The 14,904-nt window shown below is 45.8% G+C and overlaps 1 protein-coding gene across 3 annotated transcripts in view; it reads left to right on the forward strand.

Annotated features, from left to right (window-relative positions):
- Nucleotides 1-14,904, forward strand: part of MAD1L1 (mitotic arrest deficient 1 like 1) — a 345,841-nt gene that overhangs the window by 258,849 nt on the left and 72,088 nt on the right. The gene's annotated exons all lie outside the window — the stretch shown is intronic.

Raw genomic sequence — 14,904 nt, forward strand, 5'->3', positions numbered from 1 at the left:
TCTTGGAATTCCTCAAGCTCTCTTACCTCACCACCTCTCCGGACAAGAGGAGCAGATTTGCTAACTTCAGCATGAATTAAAAAACTTCAGACTTTTTCTCCCTGTTAAGTAAATTGCAGACAATTCCCACTGGCTGCAGCTTTGAATAGTACTAGAATATAAACAACAAATTATTTCCTTGCTGAGTCCAGGCAGCTGGTTTTCTTGTATGTATGAAGGCTTGAATCCTGACTATAGCTTCCAGCAGGGTTGTGTGTTTATGCTGTGGAATTTCTGAGCCATAGCAGACTGTGGGTGTTTGTGTGCATTTCATTAACCCAGAGAGGTCACAAAGCATGGAAGCTATTTGTATTTATTCTATTCAAGCAGTTTATGGAACAGGGTCTATATAATTAAACCAGAGAAGTCCCTTGGCACTTTACAAGCTTCTGTAGTTCGGCTGTAAACTTTAAAAGCATATTTCAGTAGCGCTGCTGGTGGCATTTAATTTTAAGTGAGGGATGCAATAGGAGCTTCTGTAATGTAACCCCTTCAAAGCTAAATGAAGATGAAAGATGTTGGTTTTCCTGGCCAAGGTGTGCTGTTACTATAGTGGAGCTTATTATCTACCTGCTGGATGTGTCCAGCCAGTTTGCATTAATTGGGATTACAGCTCCAGTGAAAGGGTTAATCACAATGCTGTGCTGGGAATGTCAATGACTGCATCTATAAATGAGCACTGAATTCCAATGAAACCATACCACTATTTATTGGTGATCCCTATCAGTGCAACAGATGAGCTCATCAGCTTGAAGGATGTCCCAGTGATTTTCAGCCCCTCTGTGAGTGCGTAGGCACAAAGGCACATCTCAGGCTTCACAGCTCACTCCTGTTTGTTTGCTCCTTTTTATTGTTTCAATTAAACACTCTGGAAAGGCTGTTACAGATTCCTCACCAGGAGTTTAGATTCTGATGATTTTTTTGTGGGCTGTAATGCACTGTAGCTCCTGGGGCACTTGACAGTTTTGTATTCCATTCCTGTTGCTGCTCCATTAGATGTGTCCAGCCGTGGCACAGACTTTGTGTTCAGTGTGATGCTTCACTGGTGTGTCTAGACCAGCCCACCCATCAGATATCCAGGAACTGCCTCAAGTCCCTTTGGAACAAGCCATTAAAGATGTCAGTTAAAACAAACAAACATTGCTGGGGAGCCTCTGGATCAGCTTATCTGGCTGGGAATGAGGGAGGAGGTGGCAAATCGGGCTGTCATTGCCTGGCCAGGCTGTTTATCCTTGTCTCTGGCTGGGTCCTGAATGGGAGTAAGGAAATGAGGTCTTTAGAAAGGCAATGACAATTGTTTCAGACAAAGAAAGTCCTTCAGTAAACAGAAAGACTGGTCAAATTTGAAGAGGAGATGATTTGGAGACACTTGTACAAATGAACAAACAGTGGAAAGAAATTAAATCGCAGACTTTTTTCTTTTTGTGTGCCTAAGGACACAGTCCCAGTCAAAGCATTTGAAGTCAATCAATTTAAAAGAAAAAGAGTAGAAATCCTTTTATTTGATAGACCCTATGGCTTCAAGGAACTACTGAGAGCAGGAGGCCACTGCATTTTCTAAAATGTTAAAATATCTTTATGGACAAATAATAATAGCTAGTTTTACATTAAATATGTGCATTTACCCAACGTAGGGGCATTCAGAGCTCTCTGGAGGTGTAAAGGCAACTCCTTACTATAGAGAACTGTTCCTTACTTAGGAAGAGAATTCCCCTTATTTTGCTGCTTATTTTTTTGGCTTGGCTATACAAATGATTTTGCTGCCTCTGTGCTTGGCAACATTCAAGTCCATCCTCTGGAAATAGGAATCAAGGCCTGAGTGAAGAAAAGGGAGCAATCTGTTCTTGGTTATTCTCAAAGCTTCAGGTAAACTGGTTCCAGTGTTGCAGCATGAATGTGGGGCTGGTCACTTTGAAAAGATCCTGGGCTGAACAGGTCATCAGTCTGATCCTGTGTAATTGTCAATGTTTGCAATCTTTCTGGGCTCAGATTCCTCTACTTTCTTAAAAAGGAGTGCTCATATTTCTTGATAATTCATGCCTATATTATTTGGGTCTAAATTGGTTGGGAAGGAAGTTAAACCAGACACTCTTTCCAGTGTCACAGTGTGTTGTGTGTCTGAGCTCATAAATAATCCTGGCCACAAGGCTGCCTTTAGACAGATATTTTCTATAAATTCTCTGCTTAGTCTTGCAGAGCACAGAATTCTCGCTGCTTCCAGGTTTCACCCTTGTTGTTATTTTCTGTCAAAATTATCAAATGAAAACCCAAACACCAGCAGTAGTTCACTGAAGAGCATCTCCAGTTTGATAGGCTGTATTCCTTGAGAGAGAATACCCAAGATACCAGACAGCAAACAAAACCAGAAGCATCCTGACATGACTTGAGAGTGTGGCCTGCTCCAGGGCTGGCATTTCTTGCTGCAAAACAAAACCTTTGTTGGTGTCCTGTTGGGTTGGCAATACAGTCATAAAATCAAGTAAAATCCACAGCTTTTCTACAACATGATAAATTAAAAGGCTGTGCAAAGCTGGTGTGCATCCACTGTCTTTGCACACTTCTTTAAGGAGTTAAATACAGAATTAGTTTGCAAATCTGTAAGGGGAACTGTAACTATCAAACTTCGGGGCTACCTGAAAAGTGAACACTTGCTTCTGATGTAGATCACTGTGGGTGCAGAAGCTGAGCATGAGGGTGTAAAAAGGATATGGAATATTTTTTTCTTTGAATGGAAGAAGGGTGTGGTGGAAGGACTGACACCACCTTGAACTGCCCAGCCCTCCTTAGCTTGCCCCATGGCTTGGGTACCTTGCTGTCCTCTTGCTTCTGTATTGACCAGGTGTGTAAAACACAACAGGGCAGCAGTGTGCACAAGAGGCCATAGTTTAATTATCTTTTCTTCAGGAGGGAAATGAGGCTGGATTGAACAAGAAAGAACTTGGAGGCTGTTTTTCAAACATAAAGTGATGCTGACAAACTGCTGGCTGAAAGGGGGAGGCCAAACTCGTGTAGTTAAACATGCAGAGAGAGTCTGGTCTGCTGAGATTCCAGCACAGGCTGAGTACCAGTCTGGCCAGGGCTTGCTGGTGGATGATGTACAGCTCAGAATAAGAAGGATGGTTAAGGCAGGGATTACTTTTATTCTCCTGAGTACTCTTGTTTCCTCTTGAAGCTGACAGCACTGATGGGAGCTGTGATTCTTGAGTCCACATTCTTGGCATACCTGCAGTTTCAGTTATTCCTCCTCAAACCTAGCAGAGTGTCTTGGGGAAGCCTGTTCTAGCTGTTTGTTTCTTTTTGTATCTCTATCTTCTCCCCTCTCCTCCTCTTCACCCTTGATGAGTCTCGAGGGGAGAAGGAAATCACAGTTTTGATGGAGAGCTATTCTTCCAGCCGCCACTTCAACAACTCTTGCACACACAATCAAAACTAACAATGGGGCTCATCGGTGGAGCAGGCCAGGCAGCAAGAGATTGATTAGGGACTGTAGGCCTCTCTTAACTCCTCATTCTTGTTAATTGCAAGTTATTTCATTTTCATGTTGTGTTTGCAATTTGTCTGTGTGGTTGTTGGAGGCTTGATTTCAGCTCAGCTCTGGCCATCGCGGTGTGAGCGTGTGCCTTCCTGCTGGGTGACTGCTGGGATTCCTGGAAGGGTCAGCAGGCACCCATCCTGGGCTGCACTAATCAGCAGCCTCTGAAAGTAGCTGCTGAGCAGTCTATGGTGTTACAGCATCAAATCCTGTGTTTAACCTTCCCACATGTAATTTTCTTTCATATATTGTAGCAGCCTGTTTTGTGTTAGGACCCAACTTTAATTCTTGCTACTGGCTTCAAAGTGCTCTTCGTGCTTTTTTTTCTAACTTACACAGTTTCTCTCTTACTGCATATGCTTCTCTGAGCAACTGCCTATTCCCTAGTGCACATTAGGGCTTTTTCTTTCTTTGTTTTTAATGAAGCCAGTCATTTCCAGTATACTGGAAAAATCTAACAGAAGGTTTTCCTGTTGACTGCAAAATCTCTGAGCAAAGACCTGAAGAGGCTGGGCTGAACCTTCTTCCAACTGAACAGAGGGAATGTGCTTTGTCTGCTTCTCTTCCCCACCTGAACAGGGTGGATGATGCTCCTGCCAATGTCCCTGGACTGTTGTGGGAATGCATGGACAGTGCTGGTGGGGAGCACAGAGCACCTTTGGGCTGGGAATGCCCATCCCTGTTAGCTGCCAGTATGGCACAGTACCCATTTCAGGGTCTTGGCACTACTTGCTCCCCTTCCTGCCAAGGTAGAGCCAGGCATGGAGGTAATTAATGCTGGTGATATTGGAGCATGATTCCAGTGACAGTCTTTCCTGACTAGCAGGAGAGTGGGATGGGTGAGGCTTTCTGGAAGGCCAGACATCTGTCCTGCTCGTGGGTGCATCCTTGTGTTGGAGTGACTGCTGTGTTACCTGGTGAGGCAGATACAAAACCTGTCACAAAAGCAGCCCTGGTTTGGAACTGGAAACATGAGGTTGGCTCTCAGATGCCATCTGAGCTTCAGGCTGTCTCTGCAGTTCCATTTGTTTTGCAGCCATCAGCTGCTGACCACCAAGTTGCTTTTGCACTTTCCCTTCCCTTTGCTCCTTCATTCCCCAAGGACATGGCAGTGCCACTGCAGCATTCCCAGGTTTCCCTCCCCACAGCATCCTCCTTGTGCTGGTGTGAGCTCTGCCTCTCTGTCTGCACTTCCTTTGGCAAAGGAGGAGGGCACTGGAAAAGCAGCTTTTGAGTTATCCACACAAATTCTTCACCTGACTTCAGCCCCCATCACTGTCAAAACTGCTGGTGGCCTCATCCAGGCTGTGACAGGCATCAGCCATCCCAGCTGAAGGCCCTCACCATCTTTCCTGGGCTTCTGGTGGCCTTGGCAGCATTAGATTTACAGTTGGACTCCAGGATCATAAAGGTCTTTTCCAACTTAAATGATTCTATGATTCTTCAATAGCAATAAGTAACAAAATTACTGGAATGCACCTATTTTTTAATAAGTTTGCAATTTATCTCTGTCCAAATCCCTTTCATTGAAATATCTCCTATTTAATGAAACAGGGACAGCCTGTGCTTTCTGGGGTGAGTCATGTGCGCCATCAAGAAGCACAAATCACTGACAAGAATTTAATTAAACCAGAGCATCCAGGCTGGTGTGGCAGCACGTGTGGCCCTGGAGGGACATGGGGTGGACATGGGGCAGGTCACACCTGTGCTCCAGACAGGAGCCTGTGACTCCATCCTTGTGCCACGGGGCAGAGCCGGGCAGCCCTGCACAGCACAGAGGTGGCAGCACCAGTGAGCAGGAGGCAGAGCAGGTCCTGGCTGCCTTCCCTGCTCTAATGAACCCTCTCCCCGTTCTCTGCCCCCCACCACCTCCCCTGCACCCGTGGCTGCAATTTGCTGAAGGAAGAGTCGTTCTTGTGGCTGTTCCTGTCGCTGGCTGTGCCCGTGTCCCTGTGGGAGGGCTCAGGAGAGGAGGATGTCTGTGTCCGCCTGCTGCTGTGTTTGAACAGCTGACAAAGGACTGTGTGGGCTGGCAGGGATGTGTTTACGCAGTGTGAGATGAAGACAGTGTTAAAAAAGGGATCAAGCAGAGGGGACATAAGCAAAACCCCTCCTGGATTCCCGTTCCCATCTCTGGCTAAATCGCCACGTGGCTCTGCTCTAGGTCAGCCAACCTCCTGGTTCTCTCTGTCCCTCTCACCTGGTTGCAGGATATTGCAATTCGTGGACTCACAGGGGTTTGGGAAGCTTTTCAAAATGTCCTGTGGTGGGGAAGCTGCGTGTGGATGGGTTGGAGATGTAACCAGGGAAGATGGCTTTTTCTTGCACGGCAATGGATGCAGGAAATTGTCCCTTGGGCACAAAGTGCATCCTGAGAGGGCTGGGGGCTTGGGGCACCACTGGTGCTCTTTTCTGCAGGTGCCCACCACCTCCAGCTGGCATTAAATAAATGCCTTCAAACAATTTTATTTTTTTATTTATTTATTTGAGTCTCTGGTAGTTTCAAAAGATGTTCTACTTAGAGGTTGTGTGATCAGCATTCTTTAAGGAAAAGGCAGTGCCTCAGAGTCTGGGCGATGGGGGAATACCGAGCCTCGCTGCAGCACACATGAAATGGGTGTTTTGCAAAGCAGCTTTTGATGCACGCCTGTTACTCTCCCTGGCTGCTCCCTTGTGATTTTGCAGAACCTGCAGAGCCGTGTCAGCAAGCCACAGCCCCCTGGTCGCTTGCATATGGCTCTGTTCAAAGCTGCACATGAAAAGGAGTGGAAATTGCTGGAGGTTTTTATCCTCTTGAAGGGGAAAAGCCTGGAGTTTCTGGGTGCCCTGCATCTCAGCCATCTTCCCTGGCTGTTCCACAGTCTCTGTTTGCTGTCCTTGGACAAGAGGAGGGGACAGGTCAGCTCTTGTGCCTTGGGCACCTTCTGGGCCTCTGTGCAGGTGTTGATCTGCTCCAAGGCAGCACGGTCAGCCAGAGCAAGACTGTCACAGCATCATCTTCTGTGCTGTCCCTGCATGACAAATGCTGTCAGGGACTTCAGCAATCCCTGTGGACCTTTCCTCCACTTGTGATTCCACAGGAACACCCTGAAGCCTCTCTTCAGCTGGCGCTGAGGGATGGTTGGTGTTGCAGAGGGCATGCAGTGAGAGCATTGCCAAGGGACTTCAGGATGGCTTTTGTAGCACTCCTCCACCTTTTCCCTGTGTGTTCCAGGAACAGGTTTCTGAGAAGACCTCTAGGAAAAGCAGTTAGTTCCAGGAAACAGCTCTGAGGTGCACCTGGTAACATCCAGCAAAGCACCCACCAGCATGTGAGTGTCCAGGTCATGGCAGCACAGCTCAGCCTGCACAAAGGCACCAGTGGGAGCAGGTGGCACTCACTGCCTCTCTTCTGTCTCACATTGTTTAATTACAAATATAATTAGGACTTATCTCTTCTTTTGGGAGTTATAGCTTGACTGGGGCAGAAGTTATAGCCTGGGGTAGAAGATTTTCTAACCTTCAGGGAGGGAAGAGGATGTGTGTTTGTGTGTATAAAAATTGTTGACAAACATGGAAACACAGCAAAAAATTCCCATGCTGGTGTGGCCCTGGAGCATCTGTTGCCTTCATCTGAAAGGTGTATCTGGGCTCATATAAAGGTCTTCTCCTTTATTTGTTGTGAATATAAACGCTTGTGTTGTGCCTTCATGTAGGATTTCAGTTGAAAGATTTCAGCCTAAATTCATTTTGGGTGATGAGGGGGTTGGCTCTTTCTCCCCATGTTTGGCAGGTGAGGGGGAAGGGTGGAGTGAGGGGCTAGTGAGAGGCAGAGAATGGGGTGTTGTGGTCACAGGTCCCCTTTGGCAGCCAAAGGGCCACCATCAGGAGCGAGACAGGAGCCAGCATCTCACAGCCACACAATTCTCCTGTCATCCTTGTATTTCTTCCACACTTCACAGTCTAAAAGCTCAGTTCTTACATGGTTCTTAACCATGAAGTTGGCACAGCATAAACCAGTTAATGTGCTTTCTCTCAAACTGGCTTGCCAGCTTAAGATAAGAACTTTGTAAGCAGCTCTCCTTCATGGGATCCCAGTCTGTACTGTGTTTGGGTTTTCCCAAGACCCTCATCTAAACAGAAGTCTCTTTTTTTAAATGAAACCACTTGTAGAAAAGTAAAAATAATAACTACTCTGAGTGTACCTTCTGCTGTGCACCGAGGCATCGTACCACTGTTTGGTGTCAGTTACTGCTGGAGAGGGCTGGGAGCACATCAGGCATCCAGCTGTGGCATTTCCTGAGAGTTTGAGGCACTTCCCAGCATCAGGGAGCCTTCAGCATGATGTGCCATGCACAGATCATAGCACATCCCATCAGCAGTGCAGTGTCAATCCATTAATATTGCTGTGTCCATGGAGCAGTGACAGAATGCAGCAGTGCCCTGAAAACCCTCCTGGAGAGCTTTGTGCAGGGGCTGACTGCTGGGATTCTGGTGGATTTCTACCTGACACTACAGAGCAGCAGTGCTTGCAGCTCAGCTCCTTATGTTCTGTATATTTAAGAAATTAATACTTCGCATAGATACAGCTCTAATAAATTAATATTAAGGATTTGATAATGTATCAAGTGTCTTCATTCACATTCATGGAAATGGTAGAAAAACCTCTCCTCACATTTGCTTCAAATAGGCAAGTCCATGAATCATTGTAACTCCACACAAAAAGCATTCCTGCTGCCCCATGTGAGTGTCAGTGCTGTGAGCAGGTAACTTAGTAGTGTTCAAGGCCTTTGTATCTAATGTATTTTCTATTTTGCCAATTGCATGAGGATGTCCTTTGAGGAAGAAGTTCCAAACAGTATTTTATATCAAACCTGTCTTACAAGGATTTGTAGCTAGATCACATCGTGGGGGAAGCAGGGAATTTGAGAGCTGAGGATGACCTCTAGCTTTAGTAACTCCCAAGATTATCTTCTGATGGCATCTTTTACTTCCAGAAGAAAACAAACCAGTCTACCTGTATCTTGGAGGGAATATATCAAACTCAGGCTTGAAAATTGTAATTTGTCCCTGATGTGTTTCAGCTGAAGCAGGTAGCTGATGTCAGATCTCAGTCATGTTCTGGGGAGCTGTCATAAATGTAAACCTTTAAGTGAAGGGTTTGTCTGTTTTAATGGAAGGCTCTGGGGAGTGTTCATGTGCTGGCTGTCACTTTGCATTTCTGGGATGCATCTGACCCTGGGGAGAACTGTCTGCAGATGATTTTTCTCTGAGGTAGAGAGAGAAGAGCAGCACAAGGTGGGGTTTGTAATTGTGTTGGTGCCTTTGGTGACTGCCACGTGCCGTGTAGTGATGATGAGTCTGCAGCAAGGGTTGCCTTCAGCTGTCAGTTTGCCCGTCCCTGTGAAGCCTCCTGTGTGTGTGGGTGTTGAAAAGGCCCAGCTGACATTTTCAGGGAGGCCCAGAGGTTTTGGACATGTGTGTAAACAGCTGTCTCTTGCTGTGCTGCTCAGGAGGGTGTCAGACATCTGTGCCTGTCTCTGTCAGGCAGGGATCTCACTGCGTCGTCCCGGGGAAGCACAGGAGTTGTCCTTGGCTTTTTGGCAGTCACTGCAGCCTAAAGTTGTTTTTCTTCATATAATTCCATTAGAGTGATGACAGTTTCAAGTTGGAACAGAAAAAGACCTGATGAAAGGACCACTCTGTAAGTAGGGAAGATAGACAGAGTGGAAGCAGTAACTAGCAAGGTAATAGACGGTGATGGATCTATAATCTCTGAGGCTGCTGTGTGCAGTAAATTCCTAAATAGTGTCCTTTCAGCCCTAACCTATTTATTTGCAAAGTGCTAAATTTAATTTTCCTTAGTCTGCAGGAAAGCAGCATCCCAGGAATAAACCTTTAGCCCAGCCAAGAAGCTGTGCCAAAGTGCTTGTTCCAGCATTTCCATTTCCTCTTTGGAAATGCACAGAGCACTGGGGCTGTGCCCCCAACACGTTAATGCTCAGGTTGGGATGGATCCTGCTCAGGAGCCTCTGCAAAAGGAACAATTTCATAGCTGCAGGTTCAGTAAAACACCTGGACTCTTAAGAGCAAGGTGAATGAACCTGTGCTGAGGTGGGAAGGCTGACACACCTGTGAGGGAGCTCATCCTGCATGTCCTGGCTCTCTGTCTGCCCTGTGCACACAGGGCTGAGTGCTGCAGGCTCAGCTCAGAATAACTTCAAGGGTTGAACAGCACATAAAAGGCCACATATTTGGAAATCTCTGCAAAACTGCATCTTGAGGAGGAAAAGCAGCAAGTTTTCCAAGCAGCCAATGCTCTGCACATTCACCCAGCAAAGTTTCAGCAAACGTGGTGAAAAATAGGTTTCCGTGTGTTGCTTTTTGTTCCTGGTAGCACTGTGCAGGTGATATGCACAGCATGAGCTCTTCTGGAGCTACCAAAGACATATGGGTTTTCCCCCAAAATTCACAATTCAGTAGAATTTTAGAAACTTTGATAAAATATTTCAGGAGCAGCCACACAGCTTCTGAATCCAGGAGTTGGCTTTGAGTCAGCTCTCAGTGTTCCTTCAGTTATCCTGACCCCAGTGAAGTGCAGTGTGGGCTGTCACTAATCCTGTTGCTTCAGAGAAAATCAGATCTCAGCTTCACAGCTTTGCTATTTTCCTGCCTGTGGAGGATTTTGGCAGAGCTTCCTGTTCCTCTTTGTCCATTTCTTTTCCCCATGATGGCAGCACAAGCAGCGCTGCTTTGGCTGGTGGGGAATGTCCTGCCAGTGCTGCCCTGAGATTCCACCATATTCCCAAGATTTTGCTCCCCAAGGACTCTGTTCACTTTAGCTGTCTTTATTCCACTGAGTAAAAATCCAACCAAGGCTTGAAGCAAAATGCCATTTAAAAGGCAAGGGGTTTTTTGTGTATATTTGTTGTATTTTGCTATTTTTTAGCACCTTAGGAATGAAATTGGGGTGTAGAAGTTTAAATCCAGCCCTTCCCTGTCCTTCTCTAATCTCATTCTGGAGAAGGTTCTGAGCTTCTTGGCTCCCTGTGCTGCTCAGAGCTCTGACATCCCTCTCACATTTATTTTAAAATAAATAAAAATAACAGTGCTGGGAGTCGAGGGTGGAGAATTATGCAGGCCTTTTGCCCACTTTTTGCTTTGACATGGAGCTGGTGGGAAGGGTAGCTCTGCTGCAGGCTGGGAAAGGACCTTCCTAGAGCTGATACTGAATTTGCTGTGGGAGTCTCTGTTTTTCTGGAATGAGGTGAAATTGCATCCAGGGGCGGGTGCTGTGTCACCTGCCCTTCCCTCACCAGCTAACAGTTCCTTGAGTCTTCCTCTTCCTGCTGATAGCATGGGAACAGATGAGGAAATAGATATTTTTTGTCAGTTGAGATGATGTCTTTCTCTGAGAACCTTTCTCTGCTATTCTTTCATTTTAAGCACAGTTTCACAGAAAATTTCATTAGCCACACCAAAAGTCTGTGAGCCTGCAATCAGCCTGTCAGTGAGGGATAAATGTACAGCATTGATTAATATTTACATTCTTTGGAGATTTCCCCTTACCCAAGGGGTCATGTGGAAAGTCATGGGGACTTTGGAAGAACCTGGGATTCACTCTGAATGTGAATACAGAATTGGTAGGGTGTTAAACTGAGGTGGCTTCTCCACAAAACCAGAACTTAATCAGCCTAAAACCACATTTTCCTACCATATTTCCCCCCTTGAGCCAGGTCTGCAGGGAGGCTTCTCATGCAGGGGGTAAGTGGGCAGCACACCAAAAGCCTTCAGACTGCAAAGGGGCATCTCCAGCTTGCCTGAGCTGCTTTCATTACTCAGAGACTGAAATTTTAATCATTGAATTAATTTTTCAGAAACTGAAGTGCAAATCTGTACCCCCAGTGGCATTAATAATGGATGCAGGGAAGAGAGACATTAGGAAAAAATGGGATGGGAAATTTGGGGTTGGGGAAGGAGTGTTTTTTGGGGGTTATTAATTTGAAGAGATAATGTATTCTTATTGTACTTCTTTCTCCCTGGGTTTTTCTCCTTTCTTGCCCATGCTGTGTCCAGCAGAGTCTGCTTAATTTCCATCCAAGGCATTTTTCAGTGCTTCTCTTTCATCTGGACTTTCTTTTCTGGGGTAGGTCCCCAACTCTGTACACACAGGGTCCCACTCCTCATCTCCAGAGCATCCCCTGAAGCTTTGGGGTCACATCATGAGGAGAAAAGGAGCTGGGGCTCACCTGCAACTCAGTTTAAAGAAGACAAGGTCTTAACTACAGCCAAGATGCCAGAGCTTTCTGCTTTGCTTTTGTCTCCTTCCTTCCTCTCTCCAAGAGCACACAGGATTTTTTTTTTCTCCTCCTAATTAAAAGTATTATATACCAGAAGATTAATTAGAAATGAAATGGATTTTTTTCCCCTCCCTTTTCTGCCAGTGGAAAAGGCCTGTGCCAGGCAACTGCCAGAGGGAGCTGGGATTTCTCCCTTTAATGGATTCCAGGCAATTTGCCTCTGGACAGCTATCTTATAAATAATGAATGTTTGCACAGATTCTCCCAGTTCTCTCTCGGCACAGGTGGTCTTCACTTCCACCATCCCAAACAGTTCTGGAAACCACAGGGTGCTCCCAGCCCCACAGCAAGGGGGCAGTTCCTCACAATCCCCTTCCCTCCTCCTTGCAGGCACCGTGAATACCCCCTGTGCTTATGGATTTGTATCTTTATTTATCTGCAATGCCGTTGAGCCATCCCATCCACACTCTGCCATTCCTCCTCCATCACACAGCACTGCCAGCAAAACCTCCAGCAGTGGATGGGCACGTTTCTCCTCCTGGTCTGATGGGCTGACATTCTCAAAAGCTTGTAGGAATGTTGCCAGCAAACAGGACTCCAGCCCAGGTGCACGTTGCATGATTGCAGGGCATTTTCAAAGCCTTTGTGCTCCCTTTCCAAGGCTCTCACAGCACGAGGATGATTCTTTGAATTGTTGTAGTAATCTTTAGAAATGAGGATTTGGTTCAATGGGTGCTCCACAGAGACCAGCCTAGAGGAGAAATCCTCTCCCAGAAGGAAAGCTATTCTTGAGTTAAAAGCACCCCAGAGTGAGTGTTTTATGCAGGGCAGGGGCTTTAAAGTGGCCATGGTGGTGCAGGGATGAATTCCACGCCAGGAGGACAGCATGGCCTGAGGGTTTCTCTTCCTGCAGTGCCACTTGCCCTGTTTATTTCCTTCCCATTCAATGGAAGTGGTGACTGCAGGCAGATGAAGGTGAAGGTCCCCAGCTGCACAGAGCTCCTGTGGTCAGCAGCCACCTGGATCAGAGGAAGGCTGGGGATTGCTCCAAGAACCTTTTCTGTGGCTCTAAATACAGCAGCTAATGACACCTTCCACTCAGCGGGAAGAAAACAGAATTACTAAACTTGCAATTTGGCACAGTGGGAGTGTGAGTTTGTCCTGCCAGTTTCTTGTTGCTATATATTTCCAATACTTTTTTTTTTGTTGTTTTGTTTTTGTATTTCTTTTTTTTTCTTCTCTGAGGCAGGTGGAATCTACATTGAGGGTTCACTTTAAGGACTCAAATTGTGCATGTGGAAGGCACAGCCCCAAAAGGGAAAGACTGATGGCTCCTTATAAGTCATCCAGCATAAAAAGGAGAATATGCATGTTCCCTGGGAAATGCCACATGTCTTGGCCTTATGAGTAATGTGTAGTGATGTCCCCATTAGGAGCCACATTCCCAGTTTGGTGTTGAAGGAGAGATATATATTTCCATATAATTTAAATCATTTTGACTTATGGTTTAGGTTTGTGCTAGGCAGGCTGCACAGAGGTTCCAGGAGAATACTGTTTGAGATGTCTTTGGGGGCAAAAGAAAGAAGACAACTGGAGGCAAGGTTAGAAATAAGTGAACATTTCCAGTTGAGCAAGTTTTACGGTCATGCACTGTGGTAATTGAAGGTTTGCTGTTAAATGCTACAAATCTGTGCTGGAGAGGAAAACCTGGCCCCAGTTTGAGATTGCTGCAGTGTGAGGTGGGAGAGCTCTTAGGGCAAGAGGTGATGTTTGTAGAGAAATGCAGGGAGCAATAATGATAGGGTAGCAAGGCCCAGTTCTTTTGGGCTTTTTGTAGAGGAGCCCATCATCTCCAGGGGTTGTGAAGGTTCATCCTGAAAATGCATGAAAATTCAGATTATTTTCTCCAGCAATGCCTGGAATGGACCTGTTGAGCTGAGCTTGTCCTGGTGCTGTTTGGGGATTGTGGGGCGAAACAAGTGATTGCTGTGGAGGTAAAACTTTGCCTCTCTAGCTCCTCTTCTACACCTCTGCATGCTTATTACCAAGGCTGTGTTTGAGCTGGGGGACAGACAACCATCACAGCTCAGAGTGGAGAGAAGTGCTCAAAGCTTATTTCTGCATTCAGCCCTGGAGCTTGCAGGAAGCAAACGCCTGGTTTCTGGAGCAGGGACTTGCTTTAATGTTCTTATCAACTGTTTTGCAGTCTTTGTTAAAAGAGGTCAAGGCTCATTCCCCTGGGTGGGGACTTCTTGAGCACAGTGCTTATTATTAGGGCAGTACCATGTCTTGTAATTAGGGATGTAATTCCCATCTCTGTAGAGAGCCAGCCTGTAGCCTGGGTACCATTTAAGAATTTCATGAGATGAATTAAGCAAGGATGGACAGAGCAATACAATGAATTTCAGCAGAGATCACTCGCCTGAAGTCCTGCAGGTGTTTCAGACAAGATATGAAAAGTAAATACCTCCCCTCATCTTCCCTCCCTTTCTTTTTTGTAACAGGCAAAGGGAATGGCATTGTTTTGGGGCCATGCAGTAGTGACCTCCTGGCAACTTGCAGCCTGGTTGTTTAAAAGGTTACATCATTCCCTAGTCCCTGCTGGAGCAGCTGGAAGAGCCTCTATTTCTTTTTCTGTCTGACACTAAAGATGTTACCTGCAAAGGACCTGTGTCTTAGAAAATTGCTGTTGCAGTACATCTGAAGAGTCAGATTTGGCAGGCTTTAAAGTGTGATGTAAGAGAATCTTACTTAATTTAGCATTTTGTTAACTTTACTTTTTTTTCCTCCTTACCTACATGGGTAGCAGTGCTTGTGTTGTTCTGCAGGGAGTTCTACAGTTTATATGCCTTGTATAAAATAATTTACATAAGTACAGAATAAATCAATCAAACTTAAAAAAAAAAAAGAAAAAGGAAAGCAATCAACTTCAGTCTTGAAATAAGGAGAAGGTGAAATAAAAGGAGGACAAAGAAGATGAATTGTGAAGAAAAAGAGAAACAAAATTGTGTACAGCAGTAAGACAGAAAAAGCCAGGGAAGGCCAGACATACAA

The sequence above is a fragment of the Fringilla coelebs genome (assembly GCF_963513975.1).
Source record: "Fringilla coelebs genome assembly, chromosome: 16".
Taxonomy (NCBI): Eukaryota; Metazoa; Chordata; class Aves; order Passeriformes; family Fringillidae; genus Fringilla; species Fringilla coelebs.